Source organism: Taudactylus pleione, unplaced genomic scaffold (assembly GCF_031769625.1).
Source record: "Taudactylus pleione unplaced genomic scaffold, aTauple2 ptg000066l, whole genome shotgun sequence".
NCBI lineage: Eukaryota > Metazoa > Chordata > Amphibia > Anura > Myobatrachidae > Taudactylus > Taudactylus pleione.
Window position 1 is genome coordinate 28,105,826 of NW_028284468.1, and position 12,890 is coordinate 28,118,715.

The following is a 12,890-nucleotide window of genomic DNA, read 5'->3' on the forward strand; positions in this document are numbered from 1 at the left end:
CTGGGCATGCGCGGCATGCCCTCCCGCGGCCATCTTTCCTCCTCCTGTAGTCAGAATGAGCTTCTGTGCAGAAGCTCATTCTGACCGTTCACCGTCACCTGACCGGCTGACAGGTGCGCTGCCAGGTCGGAGCATAGCTCCGATCGCGGCAGCGGTGTGTGGGAGGCAGCGGCAGACACTTGAATGCCCCTAGGCATTCCAGTCGCCCCTAGGCATTAGCTTATTATGCCTATGCCTAGGGCCGGCTCTGATCATCTCCATGATGTGTTCTGATAACTACAGTACAAACAGAACACCAACAGGTACTAGTAACAGGTTCAGCGGTTATAATGGCATTAGAAAAAATGGTTTCTAGTGTCATACTCATTTACATAAGTTTTTGTAGCATTAAACTTTACTATGTAATCAGTAAGAGTGTTTCAATGTTTCTTATGTAATAATCATGAACTTGCTGCATAATTTAATAATGAGGTTGGAATAAATAATTTTCATTATATGAGGACAATTAACCAATGTCTTGAAACCTGTTTATTGAGTTAATGATTAGAGTGGCACAACCAGTACACAGGGCAGCCTGTAGCAGTACATCTAGGAATGACATCAGTTCTTACAACAGACGCCTCCCTCTCACCAGCTCTAGCAGCACCTCACACAGAACAGTCATTATCCTGCTGCACAGTCTGTGGAGGCTGCTGGTGAGTTATGCTTTCATGGGCTACAAATATTTTTTTAACATTATTAAATGCCAAGTCTTCTAACTTACATTATTTGTACTCACTTGGGATCTGTGACCCATGTTCTTAAATAGTTTGATTATTTCATTAATTAAGATAATTCACAATTTTCAAGCACTTCTTGGCAAGTACAAATGTAATTTTAAGGGGTTGGACTTTAATTCAGTTGTTTAATATGATTTGGGAAATATTGTTCTATCTGTCTGATATATGCTGGAGATGTATGTTTAGCGCAGCAGGTTTGTTTTGGCAACTCCAAGCTATGTTTCTGCAACAACATTGTAACAGTGTGACTCTCACAGGCTGGGAGATCAATGAACAAGCTAGCAGAGTATAGCCCTTCTGTGCTGCTGTGTAAAGCCAGTCACACATCTAAAGATAATCTGGAAACGTCCAGGTAATATCTGACAAAAATCTGGCAATATACAGGAGCAAACAACAATCAGCCATTTGCTCCCAAATGTTGGAAAAAAACCCAATCTGTCTTTCAGGAACGTTGGTTAAATCCATTTGATAAATTCAACTTGTCTGAATGACCTTTTATGTCCATTTTCCAGAGTTTGGGAGCAGATGTCTGATTGTCATTTGCACCCATACATTATCAGATTTTCATTCTAAAAAGCTAACTAGTGGGCTGGTTGGAGAGATAATCTTTAGATGTGTGGCCAGTTTAAGGAGTTGGGACTGCTGCAAGCTGTTATCGACACACCCGCCCTCCATTCACTGCTATCTATCTAAGGTGATATGCAGGCATTTGCATTAGTGAAATGGGAGTGTGGCCCAATACACAAACTGACTGCAAGGTTTCTTTAGACATTATTATACATGTACAGAGACAGGAACAGAAGTAAAACTATGGGCTCTATTTACTAAGCAGTGATAGGAGACAGAGTGAAAAGTGATTAAAAAGTGATATGGTGCCAGCCAGTCAGCTCCCAACTGCCATCTCACAGGCTGTGTTTGAAAAATGACAGTTGGGAGCTGATTGGCTGGCACCTTATCACTTTTTAATCACTTTTCACTCTGTCTCCTAACACTGCTTAGTAAATAGACCCCTATATCTGTACTTTATATGTCTACTATATATGAGAGAGAGGGGTTGATTCAGTTAGCCGCAAGCGAGGCGGTGTTCCATGGCAATGGTACATAAACACTGACAACAGTACATCAACTTGCCTTGGACTCACAGATGTTTGTATGTAGTCCATTGGGGCTGCAAACAAAAATCTGCACATTCAGGGCTGTCCTAAGTGCTGCATACGTGTGCACTTCCTTGTAGGGATGGACATCGGAAGCCCACCATTATATGATGGCATTGCTTCCACCATTGAATCTTTAAATGCGATGGTAACTAACCATTGCATCAAAAGAATTAGATGGCAAAAACTATTAATATGAATAGTTAAGGGGTGGGATTGGGGGCGGGGCTTATGGGCGGGACTCGAAGCGGAAGCAAAAAAAAAAAAGCTGAGGCCAGGCAGACCTAAGAGAGAAACACTGTCACTTCCCCTGCTGCTGCTATGCCACAGCTGACACTGGGAGTCTGGATTTGTGTGTGTTTGTGAGTGACTGCTGCAGGACCAGCGCTGAACACTGATTGTCTCTCACTGTCTCAGAGAGCCAATCAGAGCTATCAGAGAGTGGAGGAACTGAGGGCATACTTGCCGACATTCAGCTCCCTCCTTCCGGGAGGGAACCTGAATGCCTGCATACAGTGGGGGGCGTGGGTGGGCAATGACTCCGTATTGGGGCGGTCGTTTTAGAAACTTTTAAACAATCTGCAAATGATTTTCAAATGATTATCGAACGATTATCGAATGATAACGATATTGTTATCATTCAATTTAATCGCCTAGTGGAGAGGCACCTTAAGTTAAGATGCATCTGTGTGACATTGTTCAGGTTGATGTTGGACCCAGGGGCGTAGAGAGCCATGCGGGTCCCCGGTAAAGAGGGGGGGCATGGCCTAATTGCAGAAGGCGTGGCCACGCCCCCTTGAAAAAAAAGTCGTGTTTTGCTCGCAGGGGGGGGGGCGCTGTGAGCCCCTCAGCCCGGCGCAAAGCCAGTGGGGGGCGCGATCAGTGTGATCGCTCCCCCCTTCAGGCATAGGAGATTGCTGTGGCTGCTGCTTAGTAGCCGCAAGCAATCTCCCACTGCAGCCCAGCACACGCTGCTGCAGAGGGAGGGAGGGAGGAAGTGAGGGGGGGTGGCGCCAGACCCGGGCCCCCGCCGGGCCCCTCTGGAAGCCCGGGCCCGGGTAAACTGTACCCGCTCCCCCCCTCTCGGCGCCCCTGGTTGGACCCTGTATATTAAGATACTCAGACAAACTGGGCTCCTTTTATTTGGTAGTACAGTAGCCATCCTGTCTGTGCCGTGCTACTTGTCTGCTGATAAGGAATGCAAAGATATCTAACTAGGGCAGATATATTGATAACCCTGTTTACAGTGAGAAGTTTGATATCTTATTTTTTTTCTATACCAAACAACTCCGGCAGTTTTTGCGGGTGGAGTCTATGCATACGCTGCCTAAGGCAATAAACAAAATTTTAAGCTTTTAGTTTAATACCTCTTTCACACATAAACCCCGGCTTTAACCCGGCTCGGACACTTCGCACGAAACATGGGTTTAAGCCAGGGTTTCAGTACTTACCTCCTTTCACACCTGGGTGATGGCCTGGGTTATTCCCGGGTCATCACCATTCACACCAGAGTTGGGCCTTCCAGTGACCCGGGTCTTCCGTCCAACGCTTGGTGAACAGTGCCCGCCAACCAACTCCTTTTAGGCATTACTGGGTCTTCGTGACCAGGGTCACACCGTTCACACTACAGGCATTCCAGGTCGGTTCCGGGAATAACCCTGGTATCGAGCAGGGTCAGGGGGCCCGGGACATGGACCTGGGTAATTTCAAGTCAAACATAAGCCGAGACCCGGGTTGAGCTGCAAGCCCTGGCAAAAACCCAGGTTAATAGTGTCTGTGTGAAAGGAGGATTAGTAATATAGAGAAAAAATATATATAGTTTAAAATATTAGGTTAGATCCTTGAAAATTTTCACTGAAATTGTAGGCCTGATTCACAACGGATCTCGATATAGCGAACGCACGCAGCTCAACTGCAATAGTATGCTAATCCATAGCGATCGCAATGCCACCGCAGCACTACATAAGGACGCCCACTTCACCTACACGCACATCCGTAATGGTTAGCAAGATTGCGAAAACATCGGTGCAATTGAATAACATCGGACCCATATGCACAGTTAGGACAGGTCCGATCTCACTCAGAAATTGCTTATTTCAGCCAAAGGTGGGCTGGGCCGGGGGGCAGGGTGACAGATGCCCCAGGACCGGTCCCATTTTTAGCACTCTGGGCTGGCCACTGGTCCTTGCAGAATGGGCTGTGCTTGGAAATGCTTAGGAATAGTGCACCGACCCACTTTATCCACTGGCTCTGGTCTGAGTCTCTCCCCCCCCCCGCCTGCTGTCTGAAGGCAAGCGGCCATGCTCATGCAGCACGCCTGGCTCCAGCAGTCCCCTCACTGTCAGTGTCTCTCTCTAATGCTCAGCCGAAGGGTCACCGAGAGGGGGGATAACACCGCCCCCCCTCCTACCTAGTACCTATCTGTATGTACTGGGATGCTGCTCACTTCTACTAAGCGGGAGCAGTCTCCTCTGTCTGGGGGGGGGAGTGGAGGGTAGTGATCACAATGATCGTGCGCCAACCCCAAACTCCTCGATTTGTGCAGTGCAAAGAAGTTTTTTTTTCCTCCCAGGGGGCGTGGCCATGCCTCCCGTGAATTGGCCACGCCTCCACGGTGGTACCTGACTTCCTGTGCCCTGTCCTAGTTTACTACTCCTATCCCAGTTACAGCTCTTTCCCTCCTGTGCCTGCCTACCACTCCTGTCCCTGGCTCCTCCTGTCCCTGGCTCTCCTTTACTAACCAGCACCCCCCCTCCTCCTGTGCCTGCCTACTACGCCTGTCCCTGGCTATCCTCTTATGCCTATTACCCAGCACTCCTCCTCCTGTCCCAGCCTACTGGTCCCTCCTATGTCAACGACTCGGCTTCCTACACATCAAGAAGAAGAGGGGCCATAAGGAACTGCAGTCAGAGCATGGCCGACCCCCATCCAGTTCACAAGGTAAGACAAAAAAGCTATATAGTCTACACTCACACACACACACACACACACACACACACACACACACACACACAGATACAGTATGTATATACTGTGTGTATGTAAATATATATATATATATTATTGTACAGCAATGGCGGCTCTTACGTCTTAGATGAGGGGGGGCTGCCGCCGCCGAGAATCTCTCACCCCGGCCTCCTGCTCCGTAATCAATCTGACAGGTGCCAGGACCTAGCGCACCGTTCCATGCGCATGTCACCAGCTTCCAAAGGCTGCATCATCTGCAGCCCCAAGGAGCCGGGTAGGGCTGGCAGAAAAGCAGAGAGCGGCTTCCTACTGGAAGCCGCTCTCTGCTAATAGCAGAGACAAGTAGACACTTCCCCCTGAGACTGCCTGTTGTATACGTGACTAGCAGGTGGCGCTTCCATTAGGAAGCCACTGTCAGTCACAGTGTAGTTAGTGCAGTCACAGACTGCACTGACTACACTGAGGTGTCAGATTTTACTGGGGAGGCTGCAGCCTCGCAGCCCCTAGGCAAAATCCGCCACTGCTGTACAGTATATTATAACATGCATGTATATAATCCACATTACGCCCACACACTTACTATACAGGAGCTGCAGGTTGTAGATGAGGGTGGGACTGGGTGTCATTAGGCTCATCCCCTTGCAGCAAACTGTGAAAGACTCCTCCAATATGCCGGGGAAGTAACTCTCTGGGACAACGGTTATCACTACCGCTGTCTCTGTGCGTTACATTTAGTAAATAGTAGGGATAATCATGTTGGGAGGTATAGGGGTCAATCCTATTAGGCGCAGTGATCTCTCCGGTGTAAGTCATCGTGGCAATGGCCGCACTTTACGACAGCCCAGATTCGCTGAATTTTGCTCGCAGCTCCATAGGGCTCCGAGCAAAATTCAGGGAATTTGGGCTCGGAGTGGGCTGCTAAGGGTGCGAGGTACCGGTCCATTGCTGGCGTTTTAACGCCGTTGCAACAGCAACTCGCACCCTACGCACATTATAGGATTGACCCCATAGTGTTGCATTAAACAAATGCTTTATTCCAAGAATCAAGCATTTTGTTTTTAATTCTGATGACATACATGTGGATGGTATTACAGGCAGTACCACCTTGATAGTTAAAAATTAGGGCTGCCACTCATGGGCCAGTGCCATGAGCATGCCCCCCAGGCTAAACTTTGCCAGCCAGCCCCTGACTTCAGCGCATGCTATGAGGTTTTCACGCCAAGGGCGTTTTAAGAGAGGATGGGGCCAGTGTGCACTCCTCGTGCGAGGTCCCCTCCTCTATCCCTGGTGGCTGGCAGCCGACTGACGCGGCTGGCCAGCCACCGGAGCATTAGTTGACTCCAGGCACTAGAGTGTGGGAGGGGGCCCCGCACCGCACACACTGCACCCATATTTTTTCTAAACTTACCTGTCCGAGGTCCCGCGTCGGGTGTCACTGCTGCTCAGAACACCGGGAAAATGGCCACGGCTGCCATTTTCCGGTGTTCTGTGCATGCGCAGTAGACTCCGGGCACACTCTAGTGTGCACCCATTATAGATATGCCACTGGTTCAGGCTGCATATGGTATCATAGTGAATAATTTATGCACTCCCCTGCAACGGCGTTCAAACGCACTGACACGCCTGCGTTCGGCCGACCACCTCCCCGCCACCACCACAAACGTCACTTCCTGTCAATCTATCTGCAATTGGTCTGCATTACCGCTGTGATCACAGTCCCGATCGCAGTGTCCAGTTTGCACGCGCGCACTTTGATGCATGCGCAGTACACTACAATCTGCTAATTGCGTGCATCTTGGCTACTGCGATCCTTGCTGAATCAGGCCCTGTGTGTCCATGCATCAATACAACAGTGCAGATATTCTTCTCTTGGCAAAGTTTGCTCACAATAATAATGTTTATGGATCTGTTAAGAAAATCACAGCGTGATTTGTGCAGGTGTGCATTCCTGGTCACATTTCTCAGTATTTCTGTTTTTAATACCACAATCTTCAATTTGTCAGATATATGTAAACAAATTAGCGATGTTCTGCTTATGGTGCATACACACGGTCAGATATAACAGTACGATAAGAACGATAACGATATCGATCATATCGTCCTGTTTTTGGGCCCTTCCAACCCCTAAATGATGGTCGATGCACGGGCACAGATGGTCGATATCGACCATCGCCCGTGCATGCAGGCCAACCTGGTCAATATCGACCAGCTTAGCCTGGTTACTATAGGGACCCGCGATCATTGATCGCAGGTCGTTATAGTAGTTTGGGGGTTGGTGCATGTGCTGGATGTTCGAACATCCAGCACATGCAGGATGATCAGACAACGATATCTCCGTGTGTACGGAACTTTAAGGCCTCTACTAGAACCTTCTGATGCCTGGTCTCACCTCAACTAAGGGCCTGATTCAGACCCGCTCGCGAACGCATAGGTCGATGTTTGGCCACTGCGCATGCCGGAGCCGGCTCCGACATGTGCAAAACACGAGGGTCGGCACACATCTCTACTTATAACCAATGCAGGGAAATTATACTAATGATCCCATGTCAATCTATAAATCTCTGTTTATTTTGTATATAACAGCTCCATAATTGGGGTAAGGTGCAATCAGGCAGATTGCTAGGGGTAAATTTACAAATATTCGAGTTTGGTCGAGTTTTTCTTTTTTTTTTCTTTTTAATCTCGATTGGCATCATCGAATCTCGGGTGATTTTCCAGTTTTTCATCTTGCAAATTTACTAAGAAGTGAGTTTAGCTGAAAGTGAGTTTTCCGATGGTAATGCAGATTGAGATATCTCCCCTGAGTTGCAAGCTTAGATGAGATTCCTCACCCGAGATAGCAGTGCTTTTTTTTGCGTGTTAGACCTGTAAAAGGTTAATTTTTAATAAAAATGACGTTGAGCCCCCCCCAAAAGCATCACCAGCCCCGAATGGTCAGCCAGGCCTAGTTCCAAAAATTACAGGGAAACAAAACGAGTAGGGTTCCACCGTACTTTAGGAACCAGCGGCTGCTTTACATGTAGCGGACGCTCATTGGCTGGTTCCACGTGGGTCCCAGCTAATGAGCGGCCACTACATGTAAAGCAGCCGCTTATTGGCTAGCAGCCCGTGAGAAATAACAGATGATTTTGGTCATCTGTCATTTTGCGAGCTGTAACAACATATACTTAAACATGTCAAACAAAGGGGAAGGGAAAAATGGAAAGAACGTCGCACTGGCAAATTAATTAAAGATATGAATATATATTGCCACTATTCCCAAAATAATTTGTATAATAATTTATATTTATAAATTGTCAGGTAGTGGTGGTGCTCACTAGAGTTATTAGTATATAAGCAGTTTTGAAAAAGAGAAAAAAGAAGAACTCTATTTGGTGAGCACTCTAAACTGTTTGTAAATCTTATATAGATTAAAACATAACTTTTAATACATCACAAATAATAAGTAGACACACAGTTGTACAAAACACATAATAAGGTGCCAGAAAAACTACTGTTAATCTCATACACACTAGATCCTAAACATCGGTCCCTTACGGGGATATTCACTATAAGAACATATACAAAACATAGACACAATAATAGTAAAATTCAAACACCCTCCTATTTGTCAGTTAAAGATGGCGAAATATACAGATAATAATGTTCAATTAGTATCAAGCTTAAATAGCATTAATATAAGAACATCGGTTTATCCCCTGATGCGTAACATAAAACATGTCCCAAAATAAGAATTAGAAAAGTCCGGGCATAGAAGCTGCCAAACCTCATTCTACTTCTCCTCACTTGGACCATACTTACCTACCTTTAATAATCTCTTCCCGGGAGAAGCCCGGGTAAGAGAAGCAGCAGGGGGGCGATGGGGGCGGGGCCTAACGATTCACGTCATTAAGCCCCGCCCCTCACGACAGAACTGCCGCGATTGGGTAAAATTTACATAGGGGGTGGGGCCAAATGCTGTGATTCATGCAGAATCACATCTTAAGCCCCGCCCCCTTCACGGAGACCCGCGATCGCCATGGGTATTCTCCTCATTCTGCCCACTTCACTAGGAAGTGGGCAGAATGCGGGAGAAATGCCTACCCTTCCGGGGGTGTGGGGGGTTACCCGAAAAATCGGGAGCCTCCCGCGAAAACCGGGAGGGTAGGCATGTATGACTTGGACCCAAGTCTATCTATGAAGAGTGAGAGATTGCCGGAAAGGCAGGTTGCCCTTGGAAACAACAGTATAACCGCAGTGTTACTCAAGTTTTCATTTCTGCTTGTTGGGGGTCTTACTGTATAAAATTAGACCCCCAATGAGAGAACTACTTAACTAGCCATCGGTTAATAGAGGGATAGAGAAATAGCTATAAACATAGATTATAAAGATATATGATAACAGATAAACCAACCATAATAATCCTCATTAAGCTGATTAATCATAAAAAGTCAGTGGTCTAAATGAAAACCCCTGTAACTGACTCTTTTGTCAATAGCACTCTGCCACTATGTCTATCCTAATTACTGTTGTTAATAAGTCATCATATCACAGTAATCATAATAGATTGAGTAAATAGGAATCCCAAATACTGATAATAGCAAATATATGTTACTTGATATTCTGTTATCTAATCACAGCGTATGCAACCTAAACGATCTACCACAATATAACGGGAGGCAATCGGGAAGCCGACTGCCTAAATACCGGCAGCCGGCTTCCCGACTGTCTTATTCCGGCAAGGGTGAAATGCTGGGCGTCTAGATGTAGACGCCCGCATTTCCCCGATGCCGGGAGACCGGCATCACGATCGTAGTGATGCCGGGCGCCGCGAGCGGACAGCCGCGGGGGGGGAGGGTTAGGTTTAGGGCTCCCGGGGGGGACTTAGGGTTAGGCACCCCCCCGGGAGGGTTAGGGTTAGGCTAGGGGGAGGGAGGGCTAGGGTTAGGCACCCCCGGGGGGGGCCTTAGGGTTAGGCACCCCCCCGGGGGATTTAGGTTTAGGCAGCGGGGAAGGGGGTGGTTAGGGTTAGACACTTAGAGGGGGGATTAGGGTTAGGCACTTGGGGGGGAAGTTAGGGTTAGGCACCCCTAAGGAGGGTTAGGGTTAGGGGGATTAGGTTAGTGGATACTTACCTATCCATGATCGGGATTTCCAGCGCTGTCGGGCTTCCGCTGCGCCGCACTCTGCTTCTGTCGGGCTGCCACTGACGGGAATCATACCAATTCCCAATATAACAGGTATACACATTAAATGCTGCCTGTAAGAAAAGGTTGCAGCAAGCTGCGTATTACGTGCAAGCTAACAATTTGTAATATATAGCACTAAAACAGGTGTTTGACAGTAATTAACTTGAGTTTGTGTGAAAATGCATGGTATAGCGGAAATAACATTTTTAAATGAGCCTGTAATAGAATTGTCAGCGATATTTAGAAAAATAATTATTTATTATAAGTTTAATGGCATAACGATATTTCACACATTTGTTCTGTCTTTGTGAAACTGCTATATCAGTTTTACTCTTCTTATATCTGAGGTTAACAGCATATAATATATAACGCTAACACATGCTTGACTGATAGTGTAATTGCCACAGTGATCCTCTGTTTTAGCAAATTTTGAAAGATATCAACAAATAGCTTTAATTAACATAAATTGTACATCTATCCTTTTTACAGCAACATATATAGCACATTAATATTTTGACACATTTATGCTGTCACAATGTCACAAGTAGTCAATCAAACAATGCCTGTACAAATAGTTTCACAGGATATAGCGCTAAAACAAGCTTGTCAGAAAATAAAGTGACCGCACATATTTTAGCACATCTTTGCTGCCACAGTATAAAAAAAAGTGAATCAAACAGTGCTCGTGTAGATGATTACACAGGATACAGCATTTGATGCTGAAACAGGCTTGTCAGAATGTGAAGTGACTGCAAGTAACCTCTATCATGATAGATAGAACGGTTAAAGTAATTGCTTATAAAGGAAAGATCTAACTAAGTAATTATATGCATCAGTAAAGATCATAAATAAGCAGTAGTAGGAACTAATAGGGACAAGTCCTTGGGGATACAAAACCTGATGGAGGGGTGTACCGTGTAGTAGATTCACGGACACCCGTCTACTGCCCTGCTGCGGACGCGCGTTTCGCCATGCTGGCTTGATCACAGAAAAGATGGTGTGAAGTTTAGATGAGATTCCTCACTCAAGATTGCAGTGTTTTTTTGTGTGTTAGACCTGTAAAAGAAAGGTTAATTTTTAATAAAAATTACGTTGAGTCCCCCCTTCCCCCCCAAAAGCATCACCAGCCCCGAATGGTTAGCCAGTCCTGGTTCCAAAAATTACAGGGAACAAAACAAGTAGGGTTCCACCGTAGTTTAGGAACCAGCGGCTGCTTTACATGTAGCGGACGCTCATTGGCTGGTTCCATGTGATAGGTTTATGTAATAAACTTGTACTGTATACTGTGTGTGTACTATCTTTATTTAACTATTTATTTTACAGTGGAGGTACAGGTGCCGGCCACCTGCTGGCATTAGTAGTTCCACAAGTGCAAAAGGGCAGGCATGCTGGCACCTGTAGTTCCACTGAAAAATACAATAGTTTTCTTCTATTTTACACATTATTACCCCCGTACCCACCGTTCCAGGGGTGCGTGGAAGAGCCCTGGGCTTCAGACCAAGCCTGGGGTTTTGGGAGAGGGCGACCCCTTTTTTGGGGGGGTCCCCACCTCCCCTGAGATCCCTGGCTTGGCCTGACCGGCTTGGGGTGTTAATGCCTTGGCCATGGATCTCCTGGCTGTGGCATTACACCCCGGTCGGTTTTGGGTCCGGTGCTGGTTTTAAATACAGGGGGACCCCTATGCTTTTTTTTTCATCTATATTTAAAACCAGCACTGGCCCTGCAGCCTGGTGCTGGTTCCTAAATTACGGTGGAACCCTACTCGTTTTGTTCCCCGTAAATTTCGGAACCAGGACTGGCTGACAAGTTTGGGGCTGGTTATAGCTTTTTTTTTGGGGGGGACCTACGTAATTTATTTTTTTAGAGACTCTATTTTTAATATTTACAGGCCGCAACACACATCACACTGATCTGTTTATGTTTCTAGTAGGGGTGTGCACCGGCCACTTTTCGTGTTTTGTGTTTTGGTTTTGGATCTGGATCTTTCTTCGTGTTTTGGATCTGGATTGGTTTTGCCAAAACCACCCTTCCGTGTTTTGGGTTCTGGGTTTTGTGTTTTGGATCTGTATTTTTTTTAAAAAAAGCATAGAAACAGCTAAAATCACAGAATTTGTAGGTTTTTCTGCTCCTATGCTATTATTAACCTCAATAACCTTAATTTCCACTCATTTCCAGTCTATTCTGAACACCTCACACCTCACAATAGTGTTTTTATGTCCAAAACGTTGCACCGAGGTAGCTGGATGACTATGCTAAGCGACACGAGTGGGCGGCACAAACACGTGACCCATCTAGGCGTGAAACTGCAGTGGCAGACAGGATGGCAGTTTGAAAAACTAGGCCCCAAACTGTACATAATGCAAAGAAAAAAAAGAGGTGCAAGATGGAATTGTCCTTGGGCCCTCCCACCCACCCTTATGTTGTATAAACAGGACATGCACACTTTAACAAACCAATCATTTCAGCGCCAGGGTCTGCCACACAACTGTGGCTGAAATGATTGGTTCGTTTGGGCCCCCACAAAACAAGCTGGCAATTAATGTGTCCCTGCACAAACTGGCTCTACGGAGGCAAGATGTCATCCTCATCCTCCTCATCCACCGATTCCTCACCCTCTTCAGTGTGTACATCCTCATCCTCACAAAGTATTAACTCGTCCCCACTTGAATCCACCACCACAGGTCCCTCTGTACCTTCTGGAGGCTGGTCTCCCTGGAAGAGCTGATAATTCATTTTGATGAACATCATCTTCTCCACATTCTGTGGAAGCAACCTCCTACGCCTTTCGCTGACAAGGTTCCCGGCTGCACTAAACACTCTTT

The 12,890-nt window shown here is 46.5% G+C and overlaps 1 protein-coding gene across 1 annotated transcript in view; it reads left to right on the forward strand.

The window, feature by feature from the left end:
- Positions 1-582: 582 nt before the first annotated feature.
- The window catches only part of LOC148534548 (LITAF domain-containing protein-like), a 54,018-nt gene continuing 41,710 nt past the window's right edge, over positions 583-12,890 (forward strand). Inside the window, exon 1 of the mRNA XM_088466910.1 lies at positions 583-695. The gene's annotated coding sequence lies outside the window, so the exon portion shown is untranslated. The remainder of the gene's footprint in view (positions 696-12,890) is intronic.